General features: G+C 47.3%; 3 non-coding genes across 3 annotated transcripts; 1 reads left to right on the forward strand and 2 right to left on the reverse strand.

The window, feature by feature from the left end:
• Window positions 1-2604: 2604 nt before the first annotated feature.
• On the reverse strand, window positions 2605-2676 carry trnae-cuc (transfer RNA glutamic acid (anticodon CUC)). The gene has a single exon. It is a non-coding gene; the product is annotated as a tRNA-Glu (tRNA).
• Window positions 2677-8153: 5477 nt separating this feature from the next.
• Window positions 8154-8245, reverse strand: trnar-ucg (transfer RNA arginine (anticodon UCG)). Its single transcript is given in 2 exon segments — window positions 8154-8189; window positions 8209-8245. It is a non-coding gene; the product is annotated as a tRNA-Arg (tRNA).
• Window positions 8246-9143: 898 nt separating this feature from the next.
• On the forward strand, window positions 9144-9225 carry trnas-gcu (transfer RNA serine (anticodon GCU)). Its single transcript has one exon. It is a non-coding gene; the product is annotated as a tRNA-Ser (tRNA).
• The last annotated feature ends 4567 nt before the right edge of the window (window positions 9226-13792 follow it).

Below are 13792 nucleotides of genomic sequence, written 5' to 3' on the forward strand. Positions count from 1 at the left end.
GTTCCCTCCGTCGGGTGGGTCCGGCTGGACTGCTGCTGCCCGGCGGGGGTTCTGCCCCCTCCTACCCGTTGCTTCCGTCGGGCGGGTCCGGCTGGACTGCCGCTGCCCGTCGGGGGTTCTGCCCCCTCCTACCCGTTGCTTCCGTTGGGCGGGTCCGGCTGGACAGCCTCTGCCCAGCGGGGGATCTACCTTTTCCACCTATCGCTCCCTAAGGGTTGTGCCCCGCACCTGCCCACGTGTCCGCGACTGGCCCAGGCCTCGGTGATTTCCGCCTGGGAGGTGGCCCTGCCAGGGATCCCTGCGGCCCGCCATGAGGAATCTCCCTGCCTGCCTGCCCCGAACTGTGAGATCTACCTGCCTGCCTGCCTGCCCCGAACTGTGGGATCTCCCTGCCTGCCTGGTCCTAACTGTGGGATCTGTCTGCCCCGAACTGTGGGATCTCCCTGCCTGCCTGCTCCGAACTCTGGGATCTGCCTGCCTGCCTGCCCCGAACTGTGGGATCTGCCTGCCTGTCTGCCTGCCTCGTCTGAACTCTGGGATCCTCCTGCCTGCCTGCATCGTCTGAACTCTGGGATCCTCCTGCCTGCCTGCCCCGTCTGAACTCTTGGATTCAGCCCCGCCTGCATTAACCCTTAATTGCCATGGCATCCCCATCTTGTCCTCCCCCTAGTACTTCAGTGTCTGCGTCCTGCGTTTGGGTCCATCCGGCCCCCGTTCCTGACATGAAGACGGTCCCTTATTCTTGGCCGCTCGGAGCATTGATCGCCGCCCTGGCTGCGGTGACGAACAAGCAGCGAGTAGGTATATGCCGGTGTTCTTATGCTGCCGTTTCGAATGAGGATCCGGTAATCTAATCAAGCAGCCCAGTGGAACACGGAGAAAAGGAAATTAACTGAAATGAATGGTTCACGGACTGGACCATGACAATGGAAGGCAATGGCAAAGAAGAATCCTTGGTTACTAAGTCAGCTATCGCTATGAACAGGCGATGGAGATACTGTCATATTACTGAGCAATAATATTGTCTCTGACTCACTTTCCGATTCTTACGAGCAATGCGTGACAATGGAATCCCGTGATGCCTTCACCGCCAGGACGAATGTGTAAGCAAGAAGTCTTCGATCAAACACCAAAAGCCAGATTCAGAGTATCTGAATATCAGAGTACCTGAATTAAGAGTATCTGGTATGTTGACAATTAAACAAGCACATGTAGACAGATGGCAAATAGATGAGTCGAAGAAGCTTACACGAGAGCTAAATGGGCAATGAATATTGTAATGAAACGCGCTTTGATCCCACTGGTAAAGCAGATGAAATTAATGAAACATTCCAACAATTCCAGTGCAGGGACCTGGCACCTGGAATGGTCCAATCACTCCACTCAACATGCACAGATTCTTCAAAGCGAAACGAGCAGGAGGTCCTTCTCGGAGGTAGAGAGGCCACAGAAGAACTTAGGTTGGGAGAGTGGACAACGAAGTGGTAGATGGGATGCAGTGCAGGGAGATATATGGTCATACACTTTCATACAGGAAATGAAGGGACAGATCTCCTAAAAGGAGAGAAAATGCTTTCAAGAAGGAGCTAGATAGGTATCTTATGGATAGGGGAATCAAGGGATATGGGGACAAGGTAGGAACCGGGTATTGATAGTAGATGATCAGCCATGATTTCAAAATGGCGGTGCAGGCTCGAAGGGCCGAATGATCTACTTCTGCACCTATTGTCTATTGTCAAACAAGAAGTCTGAGGCGCTAAGAGCCTTTGGAGTCCTTGTACAGGCCTCCCATTGCGACGTACACGCCTGCACCATAATGTCCCAAATGCTAATTTGTAGGTTGAGTCTGTGGTGAGGAAGGCAAATGCGATGCTCGCATTCATTTCAAGAGGACTGGAAAATAAAGCAAGGATGTGATTCAGAGACTAAATAAAGAACTGGCGAGGCCTCGCTTGGAGTATTGTGAGCAGTTTTAGTTCACTTACCTGAGAAAGTATTGCTGAAGCTGGACAGGGTTCAAAGGAGACTCAGAGGAATAATGCTAGGATTGAATGACTGGTGATATGAGAGCGTTTGATGATGCCGGGTCTGCATTCAGTGAAATTCAATAGATTGCGCGTGACCTCATTGAAAGTTATCGAATGGTGAAAGGCCTTGATAGGGCGGATGTTGAGAGGATGTTTCCTGTGGTGGGAGAATCTAAGACCAAAGGACGCAGTCTCGAGATGGAGAAGCATCCTTTATAACAGGGATGAGGAGTGAGTTCTTCAGCCAGTGAGTGACGAATCTGTCGAATTCGCCGCCACAGCCCCCTGTGGAGTCCAGGTCTCTTTGTATATTTGTCAGAGATCGATAGATTCTTGATTGATGAGGACACGAAATGATACCAATAGAAAGCAGCAGAATCGGGCTGAGAGGAAATGTCGAATCAAACTCGATGGGCCAAACGGCCCAATTCTGCTCCTATATTTTATGGTATTATGGTGCTGAATCAGGCGGATGCAGGTTAAGCATAGGCGGGAATGGGGTTGTTGTGGAAGCAAGTTAATACACAAAATATTTTAAAATAAACTCATTTCAATGCTGCAGCAGGCAATATTATATTTCCCTGACCGGGAATCGAACCCGGGCCGCGGCGGTGAGAGCGCCGAATCCTAACCACTAGACCACCAGGGAAACTGACGAAGCTTTTCCAACAGCAATAGACAACGAATAAATCAGCAAAATATAAAACAATTCCCAAGAACAAATAGATAATAATGAATAAATGTGATAAATATTGCCACGAATCTACTGCTCAGCATTTCATATATCTCTTCATTCACTGCTTCTGGTTAAGCAACACTCTGGACTCTGAATGAATCAATGGGAAACACACGTTTCCAGAGTCTTTATAAAGATTGCGAGATTTGGATTCTTTTACGAGCCCCGGGTCATTTTTGTTTCTGTCTATCGCTTCGAAGCAATTCAGCAGTCGGCGCTACGATTCCCGCCACATTGTTGCCGATACATCTGCTGTCTTCTTCCTTACCCTCAGCCTGGATGCAGGTAGGAGAAAGACAACCAGACGTTCAGAATGCTCCAGATATGGTCGGGGGATGTAATGGTAGAATTTCCTGATCGTGCTCTAACAGTGGACGAGAGTGCGGGAGCCCCTGGTGCAGCGGATCACGTGCTGATGACAAATAAGCCTAGATTTCTTTAAACAAGACTGATAGAATCCCCCTGCAATGGTTTGAAAGTCCTGATGCACCATCAATTACTCTCTCTGAGACGTAAAGACGAGATATCGGTTTTCATTGACTGGAAGAAGGAACAAGCAGTGGTTGACCACCAAACTAGATCCTGGAGACAGAGAGGCCGGGCTCAGACCTCAACCGTCTTTATACCGGGGTCTGTGGGAGGAGCCACAGGAGCAGTCAGCAGGGGGCGTGTCCAGACAGGTATATGTAGTTCACCACAAGTCCCCAGGGTAGGCAGTTCCTTGTTTGCTGGTCACGGCACTCAGTACATGGTATGCTTGCTTAACATCTGCTCTGGGGTATGTAAAGTGCCATCCGGATCAATGAGGAGAACCCTCTCGGTAAGTGGCACCGACAGAATTTAATCATTGGATGTTGCGGTTGGGCGAACGAGGGTGCCGTAAGACCGCTGTATACGGAGAGCATGAATAATTTATCACGAAACAACACCGCCGCCCCCACGACATATCCCCCCCCCCCCCCCCCAGCACCACAATACCTTCTTATCTTCTCTGAACGGTTGATTGAGAAGCCTTCAGGCTGTTCCAACGAACTGAACCATTTCTCATGAAACACAGAAGACCGCAGTCCCTCATTTCCCTCTGGAACTTTAATATTGCGCTTACGTAATGTATCTTGTTTTCAAATAATTGGCTTTTGTCTAGGAAAATGCCGGGTAGAGGCTGTTTCATAGCTCGTCGATTTAGTCTGGTTTGAAGTCTTCCAAACCGACCTCTTTTCCGAGAATGGTAATGGCTGACCTTCGGTGATCGCTGAAAGGTGCCGCACCTGCATTCCCGAGAGTCAAGGCCACCTGGTCCATCAGCAGCTCGTTAAACTGCCAATTAATTTAGACAGCTCAAAAGTACATTTCTTTAAGGGAGATTAGGGGTTTCAGATTGCAGCGACAGTAGTTCAGAAGAAATACATCCAGACATTTTGCGAGCTGTCGGCAGTACGTCGCCTGTATCGCCAGTGCCATCGTGGATCTTTGGATTTATAAACAAATCTCAAAATCCTTAAAGCCTTATCAATAATGTAGACATCCCGATCTTAATTGAGCCTACAAAATGCATCACCCCGCACATAATGGTTAAATAAGAACTGTCTTTGATCTGTACAGCAAATTGAATAACGATGCTTAAAATGCAGGTCATTGAGCCTAAGAGCGCTGGTGGAAGAGTTACAGGAGGGCATTCGGGTGTTGGGATCTGTCAGCATTTTAAACAGGCAGAGGCTAATTAGATATTGTCATGCGATTTCTAAATTTGTAAATGACATCAGTGTTGATGGTGTCTTGGACTTTGAAAGGGGTCAAGGAATGCCAGGTGGAATTTAACTTGACAACACGTAGCACTTTGTAAAGTTAAGGCAAAGCAGTTCTTGAATAGTAAATGGCAGGACACTGGGAATTTTGCAGAATTGGGTGAACCAAGCCGATGGATGCATATTCGCTGAAAGCGATTTTTCTATGTAGAAAAGGTATAGGAAGGATGGAAAGCACACCGGGAACTTTTCATGAGAAGGTTACCTGGAACAATCGGTTTTCTCCCTGCTGCATTGGTCGCCGAGCGGTGACATTCAAGAGGGTCACAGATAGGTGTCAATACGGTTGTTGTGATGCATCTAGTGTGATAGAACAGTGGGTAGTGTTTGTGGCCCCTACTTTCGGCGAAGTGAAAAGGAGAGCTGAACTTGTAATTCTCTCCCCACCAGTGTATAGCCTCTCCAACAGCAAGACTCAGGTAGAGCCTACTCACTGGGGACACAGGGAAACTGAACTACTTTCGGACGCAGGCTGAACTCCAAAGGACAGGGAGGACGTCTGGCTCCTGCACACGCAGCTCGCAGGCCCACCAGTGTGTGGACGCGCCCTGGTGCTCGTGAACAGACCCGCAACTATGGGTAAATAGCCCCACGGCCTTTTGGGCAGCCTCGGGAGAGACGAACGCTGCGGGAGTAAACACAGACAGCAAATCAAGAATGGAGCCTCTTAGCCGGCTGAACGTCACAGAACACCCTTCTGGTAACATCCCCTCTCACTTCTCTGGTTTGAAATCCATCTGCCACTTCTCAGCCCAGTTTTGCATCCTATCAATATCCCGCCGTAACCTATGACAGGCTTCCACACTATCTACAACACCCCCAACCTTCGTGTCATCAGCACATTTACTAACTGATCCCTCCACTTCCTCATCTACATCATTTATAAAAATCACGAAGAGTCGGAGTCCCAGAGCAGATCCCGGAGTCCCAGAGCAGATCCCTGAGTCACACCACTGGTCACGGACCTCCCTGGAAAATATGACCCTTCTACAACTACTCTTTGCTTTCTGTGGGCAAGCCATTTCTTATCCGCAAAGGAATATCCCCTTGGATCCCATTTCTCCTTTCTTTCTCAATAAGCCTTGCATTGGGCGCCCTATCAAATGCCTTGCTGAAATGCTTATACACTACATGTACTGCTCTTCCTTCATTAATGTGTTTAGTAACATCCAAAAAAAATTTAATCAGGCTTGTAAGGCACGACCTACCTTTCACAAAGCCATGCTGACTATTCCTAATCATATTATGCCTCTCCAAGTGTTCATAAATCCTGCCTCTCAGGATCTCTTCCATCAGTTTACCAACCACAGAAGTAAGCCTCACTGGTCTATAATTTCCTGGGCGATCTCTACTCCCTTTTATGAATAAGGGAGGAACATCTGCTATCCTCCGGATCCTCCCCGTCACCATTGATGATGCAATAGTGACGGTATGAACCCGAAATTAAAGGGTTTACGTGTGGGTAGCGTTTGATAAATGTGGATGCATACTATTGACAACTATAGAATATTGAAAGACCGTGTGAGTGTGGATGCGGTGGAATAATTCACGTAGTGGAGGGAGTCTGAGACGACACGGCACTGCATCAGAATACAAGCGCGCCCCTTTAGAAGAAATATGAGGGTAAAATTATTCCATCAGAGTGGCCAATCTAGGGAACTCATTGCTACGGACGGCTGTAGAGGCGGAGTCATTGGGTCTTTATAAAGCAAAAGTTGATAGGTTTCTGATCAGTCAGGGCGTCAAAGTTCCCGGGCAGAAGGCAGGAAAATAGGGATTGATGAGAATAAGAAAGCAGCACAAGCAGCAGAAAAGTATCAATAACCCCCCCCCCCCCCCCCCCACACACACACACCCCCACCCCCCACGTTTCAGCAAACATCAGCAGCGCCACCATCCACCACATAAGCAATAGCAACGTCCACAAAGAGAGATGTGCTCAATGGTGGGAGAGCTTTACCGGACAGGTACTGGGCGAATCCATCACATTCTGTACAAAGCCATGATGCTGACAGTCGCTGCACACTGTATCGCATCTGTAGAGATTTGTCAAAGTTTTAGATGTCATGACGATCTCCGCAGATTCCTGAGAAACTAGAGGCGCTGCCGTGCTTTCTTCGCAATTGCACTAGTGATGGGTACAGGACAATCCCACTGAAATAGTAACACTCAGGAATTTAAAGTTGCTCTCCCTCTCTGACCCTCCGATGAGGACTGGCTCATGGACCTCTGCTGTCTCCTTCCTTTGTTTTGCTTGCATTGTGTGAGACGCTTAAGAGCAGGGTGGAAGCTGGAGGCGAAGTGTGTGAAATTGTCGAGCTCAGCGTGAGTGCGTGAAGCGGCAGAATACTTTCGTCGACGTAGAGATGGAAGCGTTGGGGTGCGTTACCAGGAAAGGTTTGGTACATGGATTGTTTTACTTAGCTAATGAAAAGTGAGACATAACTGGGACTCATGCGAGTGTCAACGGCTACCCATTGAATTTGGTGTAAGTGGGAGGAACGGAAGGAGAAACTGTTGCGGTGAGGACCAGTTCTGCCAGACGGAGGATAGTGATGATACAGGGGAACTGGGTTGGTTCTTTCCTTGAGAAATGCTGAGTGTTTTAAGGTCATTTTGCTGGGAGACTGGACATCCATGGAGAAAATGAGACGGTCAGGGCCAGGGAAATGAAAATTAGTGAGTTGAACGAGAGCACGGGAAGTTTCGCGAATGCAACTGGGAAGGGGCTAAAGTATGGGGCATAGGCTGGACTGGAGCTATGAGATCACAGGATCAGTGGGGTAGGAGCAGGCCGAGACAATGGGCCTCTACGGACATTCAGACTTGTGAATCGAGTAGGAGGTAGAAGCGAGCAGTTCAGGGCAATGGAGCCATGAGTTTTCTACAGCGAATGGAGGTTCTCCAGAGTTGATGAAGTCAGTGATAATTTCGGTGGCAGTACTCTGATCGTCCGGTGTCGGGATTATTAAAGCTGTAGGCATGAGGACGTGTCTGAGAGTTACCGCCTGGTCTCAGCAAGGTAGAGGTCAGTCCGCCATTCTACAACAGCAGCACTTTGTCTGCGGGATCGATGGTAATTTTGGGGATGGGGGTTGAGATTTGGGAGGGCAGTGCATTCAGCGGGGGTAAGGTTTGAGGAGCGGTGAGGATTCCTGATGTTGAGGCGGTTGACGTCTAGTTGGCAAATGGTGATGAAGACATCCCAGAGCTGGCGGAGAACCAGCGCGTTGTGTCCAAGAAGAGGAGGAGGGTTGGAGACAGGAGAATGCACCGTCAGTACTGGGTGGTGAATTCTTGCCGAAAAGGCGGCTCGGAGACGGAGCTGAATGTGAAATAAATTTCACCTTCCCAGCAGCAGCTCCTCCTGAACGTCTGGAAAGCTCCAACCAATTGTTTATGAAAGCGTCTGCAGAAATATTGCACAGACTAGACACATGATATTATATGTTGCGTACAACGAAGACGAGGCATTACGGTTTCCCCCAGGGTGGGGTACTCCGATTAATCCCCACTCTGAATTGAGACAATCATGCTGCAGAGAGTGAGAGACAGAATGAAACCGAATCCACTAGTTTGTAAAAATGACCGTGGCAGGACTCGAACCTGCAATCTTCTGATGGCTTCTACCAATCAAGCACCGAAGTCAGACGCCTTATCCATTAGGCTACACGGTCAAGCTCTGTGAGAAAGGCCGAGGGGAAAAATGGGGAAAATGCTGAATGCTGCAAGGAGTTTCCACCTTTGAAATGATTTCCTGACCGAGCTAAAAGTACTCGCATGCAGTGACTTCATCCCAGGTGAACAGTCGACCATTGTTGTGTCAATATCTCTCCATGCATTCCTGCTTTGGGCTGTTCAATATTCTCTTTGTTTCACAAAGAAAGGAATTCTCAAAGGCACACGCCACTGACTTTTGCAGCGGCCATATATTCTGGGATTGGAGTCAGTGACAATGCTCCACCACATTCAATACCTTATAGATAGAGTGAGCGCGACTTGTGTTTAGATATTTCAGCCGCTGGTTTGATATTCCAGAACCGAGCAGCCGTGTGTTTGTTTCGGGTAAGCGTTAGGGTGTACGGATCTGCTGCTGCGCTCAGCCGGACCGGCTCTTCAGCGTGTCTGTAATGTGGTAGTTATCGGGTTATTGCATTTGCCCCATACACGGAAAATCGTCATTCTCGAACCAGATGACAAACACCTATAATATCTGTTTACTTGAAATCCAGCAATATGATAACAAAGCTATTGAAATTTTATTTCATTCAACATAAATTTATCTCATTTACAGCTCAAAACATTCATAACTTCTGCGACTTACAGAGCGTGGAATCGATACTTATGCTACAGCACGTCCACAGCGTTTTGAGTACATAAAATACATAATTCCATGTTTCCTGTGGTTAGTAAATATCTCTCTAAACTGCCCTTATCCTCCTCCATGAATTCTGGTAAACACGGCGAGCAAAGTAAATCGGCATAGAATCTGAACACGCATGTGCGGAGCTTAAGCAGAAGCTTTAAATACTGTGAAAAAATTCAGAAGTTCGGAACAGAAGACAGAGAAGAGCAGACGAGGTGGCCGAGAGGTTAAGGCGATGGACTGCTAATCCATTGTGCTCTGCACGCGTGGGTTCGAATCCCATCCTCGTCGTGACATGGCAGTCGGGGGGACCCCCTTTGAAACTGTCACGTTAAAACATCCAAGCATCCAAATTTTTTCACATCTAGGACAAGAGGGCACAGCCTCAGAATAGAGGGGCGCCCTTTTAAAACAGAGATGGAGAGAAATCTCTTTAGCCAAAGGGCTGTGAATTTGTGGAATTTATTGCCATATCCAGTCGTGGAGGCCAGGTAATTGGCTGTACTTAAGGCAGAGATTGGTAGGTTATTGATTGGACATGTCACCAAATGTTACGGGAGAGGGCTGGGAGCTGGAGTTAAGGAGAAGAGAAAAAAAAGATCAGCCATGATTGAACTGCGGAGCAGACTCGATGGGCCAAATGGCCTAATTCTGCTTCTGTGTCTTATGGTCTTATGGTCATACATATCATTCCTCTCAACTCCATTACCTTGCCTTCTCCTCGAAACATTTGAACTCTTACTATCTGTCCACCTCCTCTACCTCCGCTTTAAATGTACCCAATTACTTGCCCTTCACGGCTACCCGTGGGAATAAATTCCAAACATCCATAACTCTCTAGCCACAGATATTGCTTCTTGTCCCGTTTCTAAAGGGACGTCCTTATCTGAGGCTGTGCCCGCTGGCTCATGATTAGCAGTATATGTAAATCCTCTCCATGTCCATCCATTTTAACCCGACAATATCCGATTGATTTCAATAAGATCCCCATCTCATTCTTCCAAATTCCAGCGACCAAGGCCCAGGGTCCTAATATATTCCTCGTATGTAACTCTTTTCTTCCGGGAACCATTCTCGTGACCGTCCTCTGGACTCTCTCCTTTGCTGGTACATCCGTTTAAGATAGTTGACTCAAACTGTTCACCATATTCCAACTGCGGTCTCACCAAAACTTTATATAGTCTCAACATTACATATTCGTTTTTATTTTCTAGTTCACTCGAAATAAATGCTGACATTGTGTTTACCTTCCTCACTACTGTCTCAAACTGGAAATGAGACTTTAGGGAATCCAGCACTAGGTCTCCGAACTCCTGTTACACCTCTTCTTTGCTGATATGTCCTGATAGAAAATAGTCTTCGCCATTATTACTTCGAACAAAGTGCGTTTCGCTACAATTCGCTGCAGTATAGTCCATCTGCCACTTCATTGCCTGTCTCTTCATCTGTCCAAGGCCTTCGGCACACTTTCTGCTTTCCCAAGACCACCTACAATTCAACCTATGTTTGCATTTTCCTCAGATTTTACCTCAAAGCCACCGATTTCATCATCATGATTACTGACTTACAATGTGAAAAGATGCGGCTCTAATATCGACCAGTAACCGACAGTCAAGTCCACTTTATTCTCACTGTTTGCCTCCACCAAGTCAGCCATTCGTCTCTCTGTGGAGGTATCCCCCACCTTAAATTCCTCCATACACATGTCTAGTAGTTTCTTAAATTTCACTCGTGTATCTGCCTCCACCACAGACTCAGGCAGTGCATTCCAGGAACCAACCACTCTCTGAGTAAAAAAAAACTTTAAGAACTCTAAGAATCTTTTCCAAAAGATTTCCCAACACAGGCGTAAAGCTCACTGCTCTATAATTACCCGGACTATCCCTACTATCTTTTTAGAACAAGGGGACATCATTCGCCTCCCTCCAAACCACCGGTAACACTCCCGTAGACAACGAGGACATAAAGATCCTAGCCAAAGGCTCAGCAATCACTTCCCACGCCTCGTGGAGCAGCCTGGGGAATATTCCATCAGGCCCCGGGGACATTTCTGTCCTAATGTATTTTAACATCTCCAACATCTCCTCGACCTTAATAGTAACATGCTCCAGAACAACAACCTCACTCATATTGTCCTCACCGTCATCAAGTTCCCTCTCATTGGTGAATACCGAAGAGAAGTATTCATTGAGGACCTCGCTCACTACCACAGCCTCCTGGAACATATTCCCACCTTTATCGCTAATCGGTCCTACCTTCACTCCTGCCATCCTTTTTTTCTTCACATAATTGTAGAATGAGGGGGTTTTGCTTTACCCTACTCGCCAAGGCCTTATCATGCCTCTTCTTGCTCTCCTCAACCCCTTCTTAAGCTCTTTTCTTGCTACCCTATATTCCTTAATAGACCCTTCTGAACCTTGCTTCCTAAACTTCATGTATGCCTTCTTCTACTTGACTGGATTTTCCACCTCATTTGTAACACATGGTTCCTTCACGCTACCATTCTTATCTTTCTCACTGGGATAAATTTATCCCTAACATGCTGCAAGACATCCCTAAACATCGACCACATGTCTATAGTACAACTTCTTTGCAAGGACATCATCCCAATTCACACTCGCAAGTTCTAGCCTTATAGCCGCACAATTTGCTCTTCCCCAATTAAAAATTTTCCTGTCTTATCTGATTCTACCCTTTTCCATGATAATGCTAAAGACCAGGGACTGTGATTACTGTCCCCCAGGTGCTCACACACTGACAGATCTGTGACCTGACCCGGTTCGTACCTAATACTAGATCTAGTATGGCATTCCCCCTAGTCGGCCTGTCAACATACTGTGACAGGAATCCGTCCTGGACACACTTAACAAACTCTGCCCCATCTAAACCATTGGAACTATTCAGGTGTCAATCAATATTAGGGAAGTTAACGTCACTCATGATAGCAGCCTGTTATTTTTGAACTTTTCAAAAGTCTCCTCGGTATCTCTGCTGCTACCAGGGGGCCTGTAGAATACTTCCAATAGGTTAACTGCTCCCTTCCTCTTTCTGACCTCCACCCATACGGACTCAAAAGAGGATCCCGCTACATTACACACCCTTTCTGTAGCTGTAATAGTATCCCTGATCAGAAAGGCCACCGCCCTCCCCCCATCCGTTTTATAGCACTGAAATCCAAGACTATTGAGAATCCTTTCCTGCCCTGGTACCAGCCAAGTCTCTGTAATGGCCACGACATCATAATTCCATGTATGTATCCCAGCTCTCAGTTCATCACCTTTGTTCCTGATGTTTCTTGCATTGAAGTACACACACTTTAGCCCTTCTACCTTACTATGTATGTTGATTTACCTCATAAATCAACAGTCACAATTTTACACGGATCCCCAGCAGTAATAGGTATGAAAAAAAAGAAAAACACTATGTCACAGTTTAATTATCTCAGGTCAATTTATTCATATTCATTTTACCAATAAGTGTTTTGCCGAAGTGTCATGATAATCTGACGTTTCTCTCCTCCACAATCACTGGGTCTGAATCAGAGCTGCTGCACAGAGCTGTCTGATATAGAGGCAGCAGCAACTTGCACAGGTGTGCTGATGGTGGAGGATACCATTCACCACTCCACCTTTACAGCATTTATTCTGCCTCTCTTTCCTCAAATCCTTTCTATATGTTATATCTGGCTTTACTCCATGCACTTCTTCCACTACTCTATCGTTCCGATCCCATCTCCCTTGCAAATTATTTTAAACTAAGTGTGTGGGGCCTGGGCCCGACAAGCACCTCAGCCTGAGACGTACCACATGCCTGAACGGCACGGACATCAGTTGAAGTAGAACGAGGGTAGACCAGGACTCCGCCCTCTATCACAGGAAAGTATTGCCGGCCTGAGAGAACCATGTTCCAGACTGTCCGACAGAAGCCTGGCGGACTCCGCAAACAACACGCCTGACGCTCGCCGGTGGTAGTCGCATTTCATCATGAAAACTGCAGCCCCTCTGGAGAAAGAATAGAAAAAAATATATATGGCCAACACATGCCACCTGCTTGTCATACCGGAATCTCTGCAGGGTCCTGCGGGGAAGAGTCGCCAGACGCGTATATACACATACCAGTGAATGTCCACCCTCTCCCACTGGGAGACTCAAGACTGCTGCGGAGACCCGATGTTTCCTGTTAACCCAGAAGAATTCCGGATTGTCACCTTGGCCCCTCCTGCCTCCTTTGTCGCGAGAATGCAAAGGAAGTCATGGAGGCCACCAGCTGATTTATAACCACCACCCTGCCTCGATAGGGAAGCACCCTGAGAAGGCCTGGCCAGCGCCCCAACCGGGCCATGACTTTCATCTCCAGGTCCTGCTAGTTCGCCAGCCAGGTCTCCCCAGAAGGAATGCGGTAGACACCCAGATAGAGGAGATGCCTGACTGTGACGAAGGCCCGTCACTGATTAAGAACGGAACAAGGCACATTCAGTAAAACATTCAAAGGGTCACCCACACACATTATTCCCCTCTGTAATTGTGATGAGTGGACGCATCGCAATAAATCAACAGTCACAATTTTACACGGATCCCCAGCAGTAATAGGTATGAGAAAAAAGAAAAACACTATGTCACAGTTTAATTATCTCAGGGCAATTTATTCATATTCATTTTACCAATAAGTGTTTTACAGAAGTGACATGATAATCTGACGTTTCTCTCCTCCACAATCACTGGTCTGAAACAGAGCTGCTGCACAGAGCTGTCTGATATAGAGGCAGCAACAACCTGCACAGGTGTGCTGATGGTTGATGATACCATCTTTAACTGCGTCAAGGGTTATGGTACCTAATTACTCATCTTGTGGTAAAGTT

This window comes from Hemitrygon akajei, chromosome 9 (assembly GCF_048418815.1).
Source record: "Hemitrygon akajei chromosome 9, sHemAka1.3, whole genome shotgun sequence".
Lineage (NCBI taxonomy): Eukaryota > Metazoa > Chordata > Chondrichthyes > Myliobatiformes > Dasyatidae > Hemitrygon > Hemitrygon akajei.